Source organism: Balaenoptera physalus, assembly GCF_965194825.1.
Source record: "Balaenoptera physalus genome assembly, chromosome: 20".
Lineage (NCBI taxonomy): Eukaryota > Metazoa > Chordata > Mammalia > Artiodactyla > Balaenopteridae > Balaenoptera > Balaenoptera physalus.
The window spans coordinates 37431976-37441203 of record NC_138901.1 but is presented as its reverse complement, the minus strand read 5'-3'; the positions used below and the strand labels follow the sequence as shown (position 1 = coordinate 37441203).

General features: G+C 44.5%; 1 long non-coding RNA gene across 1 annotated transcript in view; it reads left to right on the top strand.

Moving 5' to 3' along the window:
• Window positions 1-589: 589 nt before the first annotated feature.
• The window catches only part of LOC309649789, a 404889-nt gene continuing 396250 nt past the window's right edge, over window positions 590-9228 (top strand). Inside the window, exon 1 of the long non-coding RNA XR_014257296.1 lies at window positions 590-9187. This is a non-coding gene — a long non-coding RNA (uncharacterized lncRNA). The remainder of the gene's footprint in view (window positions 9188-9228) is intronic.

Here is a 9228-nt window from a genome sequence, read left to right as displayed (position 1 = left end):
TGGAGGTGGAACAGAAAAGCAACACAACCCTTACTCATAACTTCCAATTGCTACGTGTGTATGTGTGTGTGTGTGTGTGTGTATTTAAAGCAGGTTAAACAGGTTTTCCATGGAAAGGTGTGGAACAGACCCAAAGCAAGGCAATGATGAACTTTTCTTTTTCATAGAATCGCCTTCCTCCTCTCTGTCCCTAAACTCTCTCCCCATCTCAACCCACCGTGCCCCCTACCCCACCTTTCAGCAACCATCACTCCTCCTGCTTCCCACCCCTGAAGAAGCATGTAAGGCACAAATCAGGCTGCTTGAACTGCATAAAGGCACTCTCTTGCCAAATGAGCAAAAATATTCCCACTTAAAAAGGTATATAAAATGTTTATGCAATGAGGGAGGAGATTCTGAAGTTATTGTGGGAGCTGGCACGAGGCAGTGCCAGACGTACGTTAGAGCACCTCTGATGGATTTCATTGCAGTTGCCATTTAAAATATGTAGACACGTTCCTGCTCCCACCCTGGAAGGCGCCCCACGCCCCACCCCCAGGCCCAGCTGCACATGCACACAAGAGTCCACATATATATATATATATATATATATATGCACGCACGCTCCAACCCAGGAATCCGGCAAAACACGGGGCTGTTCTTTATAGGCAGGAGCTTGTTGTTTTAGCCTGTTGTTTTCATTTCGGTGCACCTGCACCCCTTGCCTAAGCCCCCTGCCACACTGCCCTCGCCTCGGCCAACAACACAGGGATGTGTGTTTCTGAATAAGCCACACATTATTCAATTTGGTTTGCTCAGGAATTTGGTAGGAAAACTGGATCCCAGTGAATTGGGCTTAATTGGATCCTTCAGGGTCCTGAGCATGTTTCACCTGCCTTGGGCTTGTTCTATGGACTCCCCTGTCCCCATTGATGCCCTCTTCTCCATCCCCCCAGGAGCTGCATGCGTGATGTGGCTGAGGTCTCTATCCTGAGCAGGAGCAGGGCAGTGAGCTGGGTATGTGGGTGGTAAGGACAGCTTGGGCTGCCCGACATTCTGGTGGCTGAAGTGTGGGCAGAGAGGGTGGGCTCCAGGCTCCAGGTTGATGAAGATCTATTCCATGTATTTGACGTCCAGCCGCTACAGAATCCTATTTGCAAATGCTAAGTAACCTAGTCAATATGGTACAAATTATCAGTAGCAGCAGGGGGAATGTTGACTGTGGCAACTTGGGCTTTGATTACAGATTACTGTGCTCTTGGTGCAATCCAGGGCCAGTGATGTCTTAAAGCCAGTTTCCATTTGATGGGTCTCTAAATCATGGCAGAGATGGTATTGCAAAAACAAAGCAATGGTATCTTCCTGGTGGGGACAAGCCAATTTGGATCCAAATTAAGACCCAGAGGAAAGTCATCCTAGAGTTGCCTTGCCATAGTATGAAGGTGACCTTGCTTCCGTAGCCAGAGAGAGGAGTGAAGGTCTGGAAACCAATGGTGGCTGGTTGGAATATGAAGGATAAAGATGAAAAATGAAGAATTTGGGTTCTAAGCTCATCCTCAGGCACCCAGTGTAGACATTGCCTTTACAGTATCCCTGAGAGGTGGTGGTCCTCCTGGCTGAACATAGGGAACTCACTACTTCAACTTCAGGTGTTACCATTCATTACACTATTAGACAACTGTGATCATTGGAATTTTTTTCTGTTAAAATTAAATTGGTCTCCTTGCCAGATCCATCTTGGTTGTTATGTTAGTTATCTGTTGCTGCATAACAAATTCCTCCCAAATTTAGCAGCTTAAAGACAACAAACATCGATTATCTCACAGAGTTTCTGAGGGTCAAGAATTTAGGAGCAGTTCAGCTGTGTGATTCTGGTTCAGTGTATTTCGTGAAGTTGCAGTCAAGACTGCAGTCAGGAGGTCAGGCAACTGAGTTTCTCCTGGGGGCTGGAAGGTCTGCTCGCAAGGTGGCTCACTCCCATGGCTGTTGGCAGAAGGCCTCAATTCCTCATCAGGTAGACCTCTCCATAGTGCTGCTTGAGTGTCCTCATAGCATGGCAGCTGGCTTTCCCCAGAGCAAGTGATCTGAGAGAGAGCAAGGCAGAATCCACTATGCCTTTTATGACCTACTCTTGGAAGTCACACGTTGTCACTTCTGTCACATTCTATTAGTTAGAAGGGAGTCACTAAGTCCAGCCCACATTCAGGACGAGGGAATTTAGGCTCCACCTTTTGAAGGGAAGAGTACTGAAGAATTTGTGGATACATTTTTAAACTACTACAGTCATAATTCTCCTAAATGATATTATAGAATATAAGTCTTTTAAATTATTATGGTAGCTCTCCAGATATCTGACTGCAGTTATCATATATTAACACCTCTGGCTAAATATCCTCAATTCTTTTAACTATTCCATGCATGACTTGCTGTATATCCCCCTACTGTTCTCATGTAATGTGCCAGTGAAGCTGAAACATGGTCCCTTGAATTGGGCATAAGACTCAACATATGAATACAGAAGACTGTGTAATTGTTCGAGTTCATTAACTCATGCTTAGTACAGTGTTTGTCACGTAGCAGGTATTCAATTAATGTTTACTATTTTTTAGCAGATTTTTATACTTTTATTTAATTCGAGTTTGTTAAGTGAAATGCCTAAATCAATTTTTTAAAAATCCTTTGCCCAGCTACAATTCTCCCATACCGTTCTTGGATTTTTCTGACCTAAATATGGAACTTTAATCCCTACTAAATGACATCTGCTGATCAAGATCGTTCTGAATTATGAGCCTGTCACTAGTATAAGCTATCTTGCCTAGATTTCTATGTTCCGAAAATGTACATAGAAGTTACTGATTAAATACTGCTTCTTCAGGCTACCAAGATTTCATCTGTGTATACTTGCTCTGCCACCAGGGCTCCTGATTTCCTATCTCTCCTTCTCACTGGGCTCTGCATGCAATCAGCACTCCAAAAATGGCAAACCATCCATAACTAACTTGTTCTAAAGGCAGTTAAGTCCGAGCCATCCTCCACAGATGTGGCTCTCTCTTGGGAAAGAACTTTAGAAAGGGAGATTCCACCACCTCCCACAGTCACCCACTTCCAGAGTTCACCATCTGGAGTTTAGGGAGAAAAGAGTGGGGAGAATAATTGGGGCGGAAAGCATTTATTCTTGGCCTTTTCCGCAGGGGACCAAAGTCTTTTTTTGGGTGGAGGGAGAGGTGGAGGTGGCGAAGGTGGGCTTCAACTGAAGTCTTAACATCCAGCAGAGGTGGCCATTTTGAAAACCAATGTAGGGAGTGAAGAGTGGATGTATTCCACACAGATGTCAGTGTCTGGGGCCAATTAAGAGAGTGCATTTGGATAAACTAAAAGATGTAAGGGCAGGAATCTGAGTTTTCTTTGCTCAAATCAGGCTTGGCAAAATTCTGGTCTTAGTTTATTTTTTATCTTGATCTGCTTTATTATTGTTTTAAATTACAGAAATAATATGTGCTCTTTTTACCGAGTCAGATAATTCAGAAGTGTGCAAAAATGTCAATATTCCCTCTGCTAGTCCAAACTCTGAAGTTACAATTTATGTTTCTTTGCATATTTATTTCTATGTATATATATGTGTATATATATATATATATATATATATATATATATATATATATATATATATATACACACATACACACACACACACACACACAACATGTACATGCATTAATAGGATTTTTAAAAATTACTTACAGCAAGCTGGGTCTTAAAATACACTTTATCCTCTTCCCCTCCTTCCCCTCCCTCCCCTCCTTTTTTTCTTTTTGCCTTCTCAACCCATCATGGATCTTTACAGGTCAATATAAATGATTCTTATTCATTATAATAGCACTATAGATGCAGCATAATTTGTCCAACTCTTCCTGTATTTGTGGGCACTCAGGTTGTCTCTAGTTAGTTTTGCCACAACCAGCAAAGCTGCAATAAGCATCTTGTACAAATATTCTTATCTACTGGTGCTTTTCTCTCTATTGGATAGATTTCCCAAGGTGGGATTTTGGTTTTACTTGGTAGCATGTTTTACATTCTTTTATGCTGGTTATTGGTATAATAAACGATGTACTGTCCTCTCTCCCTTAAACCAAATCTCTAACCCGTAATTCTATTTTGTTTATGCAGTAGCCAATTTCTCAAAGTGGCAATGTGGCTGAAGGAAAATACAGGAAAATGCATCTACTCACTCTTAGAGTCGGAGTGTAGGGTGGGCTAATTTATATGGGCCCAGTTTTGAAGTTGGTCTATGTGTGTTGGTGAGTGTACGTGTAAATGTGTGTGTCTGTTGTGGTTTAAATGACTTAGCTGAAATGCAAGGAGTAAGCATATCTAAATATCCTTTCATATTAAATAAAACAAATGGAGTGCAATACCGAAGTGTGATATAGTACAGAGAGCATAGGATTTAAAGTCAGAAGACCTGGGTCTGCATTTCCTGGTTCTCTACTTACTGGCTATGTCCTCTTAGAGTCGATATCTTCATAAGAAAAATGGGCATCATCCCAGTGACCACCTAACAGGTTGTGACAATTAAAAGAGAGATCACATTGTAAGCCATTCAGCCCTCCACATGTGATTCAAATGCATTTAATGCAATCAAAACACTCCAGGGGAAGATGCTTTCTTTTTAACACACAATGAACACATAAAGTCAGAAAGGGGCCACGAGGACCTTAGGAGTCTTCCAGAAACTCAGGAGGACAAATCCCAATGGCGCCCAAAGACTAGAGAGGGGCTGGCTGGGTTGAGTGGAAGATATCAGAAGCTTACAATCAGTAGTGTATTTCAAAACAGTCATACACAAAAAGCTGCTCAAACATTTTCTGCATTTGAGGACCCAGACTTTACCTGGCTGACCAGGCTTACTTTCTTCTGGAGATCTGTCTGGTTTTGATATTGGGTGTAAAGATTCTTTCTAATAGGTTAAAGCTGTAGGTTAGAGTCCTGGACTAAGAATCCAGGTATACTTCTCAGGTATTTTCTTCTTTCATTAAGGCAACCAACTCAGTGATATGCCTGGGCCTGTCCTCAATCCTGGGCGCATTAGATAGCCTTGCTCTCTCTCCTGGATCACTTGCTCTGGGGGAAGCCAGGTACCCATGCCAGGAGGACACTCAAGCAGCCCTATGCAGAGATACACCTGGTGAAGAACCGAGGCCTCCTACATCTTGACCTTTATTCCTTTTATTTTTTAACCACCTTTATTGGAGTATAATTGCTTTACATTGTTGTGTTAGTTTTTGCTGTATAACAAAGTGAATCAGCTATGTATATACTTATATCCCCATATCCCCTCCCTCTTGCGTCTCCCTCCCACCCTCCCTATCCCACCCCTCTAGGTGGTCACAAAGCACGGAGCTGATCTCCCTGTGCTATGCGGCTGCTTCCCACCAGCCATCTATTTTACATTTGGTAGTGTATATATGTCCATGCCACTCTCTCACTTTGTTCCAGCTTACCGTTCCCCCTCCCCATGTCCTTAAGTCCATTCTCTACGTCTGCATCTTTATTCCTGTCCTGCCCCTAGGTTCTTCAGAACCATTATTTTTTAGATTCCATATATATGTGCTAGCATATGGTATTGGCTTTTCTTCTTCTGACTTACTTCTCTCTGTATGACAGACTCTAGGTCAATCCACCTCACTACAAATAACTCAATTTCGTTCCTTTTTATGGCTGAGTAATAGTCCATTGTATATAGGTGCCACATCTTCTTTATCCATTCATCTGTTGATGGACACTTAGGTTGCTTCCATGTCCTGGCTATTGTAAATAGTGCTGCAATGAACATTGTGGTACATGACTCTTTTTGAGTTATGGTTTTCTCAGGGTCTATCCCCAGTAGTGGGATTGCTGTTGACCTTTATTCCTGAATGGCTAAAACTGTTTAAAGAAAAGAAAATATGTCATGACCACAAAAGTTGCCCTCCATCCCTTACTCCCTGGGGGTTATTCTTGGTTCTTTAAGGCTGAGATTCTCAAACTTTGCTTTTATGGAATATTAATATTCTGTGAACTGGAGCAAGGGGTCTTCCATTAAAATTGAATGAGCTGCTTTTCTCAAATATCAGAAAAGAAAAAATTAAAATAGCAGTAGAATTTTATCAATTTTCAGTCCTCCATCCAAATATGACTTATCACTTTATCTCTTATCACTTATCTATAACCTTATGATTTTTAAATCTACAATAAAATTATATTTTAAATTAAAATTTCATATGTTAATATCATAGTATGTCTTAAAGGGCTATTACTTCCAATGGGCTTCATGATATAGAATAAAGTTTAGGACCGTTTTCAAAGGATTATCTTAATGGAATGTTATATAGGGACCCTTTAGAAAGTTATAGGAAGGGGGATCATATGTCCCAGTTTTCCAGGGACGGTCCCTGGTAAGCCAGTGTCCCAGGGTCAGTCCAATTAGTGTCCACTCCCACTATCAAAGGTGTTCTGGTTTAGATGATAAATTATATTTTCATCCTAGTTATGGGGGAGGGTCTTCCAGAAACCCAGCAGGAGGGAATTTTTTGTTGTTGTTTTTGGCTAACTTTTGCTAGATATATGCCAGGCATTGATTTGACCACATTTTATGTATTTTCTCAATTAACCCTTATGATCACTAGTAGGTGCTATTAGAGATAAAGAACCCAAGTCCCAGAAAGATTAAATAATTTGCCCACATTCAAAAAGCTACTAAGTGGCAGAGTCAGGATTAGAACACACGTCTGGCAAACTCCAGAGCCTGTGCGCTTAACTGATGCATACTTGTCTTCATCCTCTGTATTAGCAAGTGGTCTGAGATGTCGGACTTAAGTCCCAGCTGCCTGAAATCCTTAAGAATTACAAGGAAGCAGATGAAACCTCAAGTGGCCAGTGGGGCTTCCTTCTGGGAGAGCTCTGTCCCTTGGGTAGGGAAAATGAGGTGTTTGTACTTATCTGATATTTCAGATAACCCCAAGGGATGCCCTGTCCATTCCTCATTAGGAGAACTGCCTGTTTACAGCCAGGCTGAGATTTTTTTTCCAAATTAAAGTATAACGAATTCGCTAAGACTTCATCCCACATAGCCCTGCCAGTTGGGTGTTTTGGGGGCAGATAAAATGAAGAAGTGTGAGTCCAGAGGCCTGCCCTAGGGTGAGAAGAGAAGAGAGCAGATCTGTGTGCATCCTAGCAGCCGGCAGCTCTCCCTCTGCTGTGGCCTGTTCTGGGACTGTGGGCCAAAGGAGCCTTGGAATTGCTTTAGACCTGCCTCTGTGCCTTTAGCTGTCCGGGTAAAAACATCACCTCTCTGGAGGCCTAAGCTGGAGCACAAACCCACGTATTGTCTGGCCCCTGGCAGGCTGGTCTGTGGAGGGGACACTCTAAGAGCTCTATTTTAATCTTTTGGAGCTGGGCCAGGGTAGGAATTCAGCTGCCAGCACAGGCTCCCCACCCCCATGCTCTCGCCCCAGCCCCCGTACAGCTACCCCCTCCTCCTGGTTTCATTTGCTCTGACCTCCCATCATGAGAGGTGCTGGTGTTCTTTTTTTCTCCCTTTCTCTTTTTTAAACTACCAGGGCTCTTTCATTGATTTGACCTCCCAAAGTGAGGCAGACCAGGGCTCCTCAGTGGGCTACTCGGGGCTCAGAGCTGGCGTGGAGCCAGCCCTTGAATCCTGAGATTTACCTCCAGATGTGTGTGCTTCTGTGCTTGTGTGGACGGCTGTGTTTGTGGTGTGTGTGTGTGTGTGGGGGGATCTGAGCGTGTTGGTGCATCTATGTGTGTTTTTGTATCTCTGTGACTGTTCTCTCCACGTGAAAAAGATGTATGGGGTGGAAAATTGAGGGGAGGAGAAGATGGCAGAGATAGGCGAGGATGGCTCAAGTCCATAAGCCCCCTCTTCTCCCTCTGCCAACAGTCCTTCCCCAGGTGTCTCTCTAGGTGGGTCTTCGTGTCCCTCCCCTGAGTCACTTGGGTCCGTTTCTGGGTAGGAATGAATGAGTCTTGTAGTGAGACCATGTGGCAGAGCCAGCATGGGACTCCTTGAATTCTAAGCTCGGCCACTTGCTGGCTGTGTGATGTCAGGCACGTGATTCCCCCTTTTTTGAGCCTCAGTTTCCCAATCTGTAAAATGTGGTTGATAACACTACCAACCTTCACAGAAAGCAGATGATTCAACGGCACTCAGAAGGTGGCCCATAACATTAGCTCCTTCCCTGCCTACCTAGCCTTTCCCAGGAATAAGCCCTAAGGCAGCAGCAGGGCTTGGCCCCCTCACCCCAGTGAAGAGGCCCCTAGCTGGGAAGGAGGGGCTGTGTTCTTCCTGAAAGAGTGGGAGGGGGCAGAGGGTGTGGACCTCTTTCTCCCACCCGGAATCTCCCATCTTCTCTCACCCCCATCCTTCTGGCCTCTGCCAATGATGTGCATTTTCCCCTCTGCACCGGCCTCCCAAACTGACTCATTACCTCGACAGGGTAGCAACTTCCAAAACAAAACTTTTTCAACCAAGGAAAATATAACTATGGGGAGGAAAACATTTCAATATCAGGCCTCCTGGGACCCGAGGAAATGTACTGAACGTTTGTCAGGGAATGATGCTGTCCTGACTTCGCAGACTTTGCTGAGCTCAGCGGGAGAACAATGGCTGGCACCTGGCTCTGGCCAAGCCAAATGGCCCAACTGAGGACCAAGCTCATGCTCAAGTTGCCCCAGACTTGAAAGAATCAAATGTGTGTCCAACATCGTGCCTCAAAGCAGGCCCCATTGTGGTAGCACAAACATCCCACATAAAGGGGGCCTGTGCTCTGTCCCATGCCAATCCTTCCACTTCCCTTTCCACCCCAAAGGAGATGCCTGCTGCAGGCTTGCTGGCTGGCAAAGGGCCTGCTTGCTTCACTCCTGGATTCTGGGAAATGGCTAACGGAGTACATTCCACACTTAATAATAGTGCCCCCCGGAGTTGTGCAATGCCTTGACCCTTTCCAGGACACTCCAGGGAAGGGATGGTAGGGCAGTGATTGGGCAGGATCTAAGAGAACAGCTGGTGGGTGACGTGGATGCCAAGTCAGGATGCCAGGGAAGGTCCAAGGGCTATTCCAGACCCCATCCACTGTGATTGCACAGTGGTCTGGATGGCCAGGGAGAGGGGAACTGAAATAGGTGGAACTGTTTTCTGAGAGAGACTGGGGTCAGAGCGAGGCAGAGGGAGGAATTTGGTGTGGGGGGGGA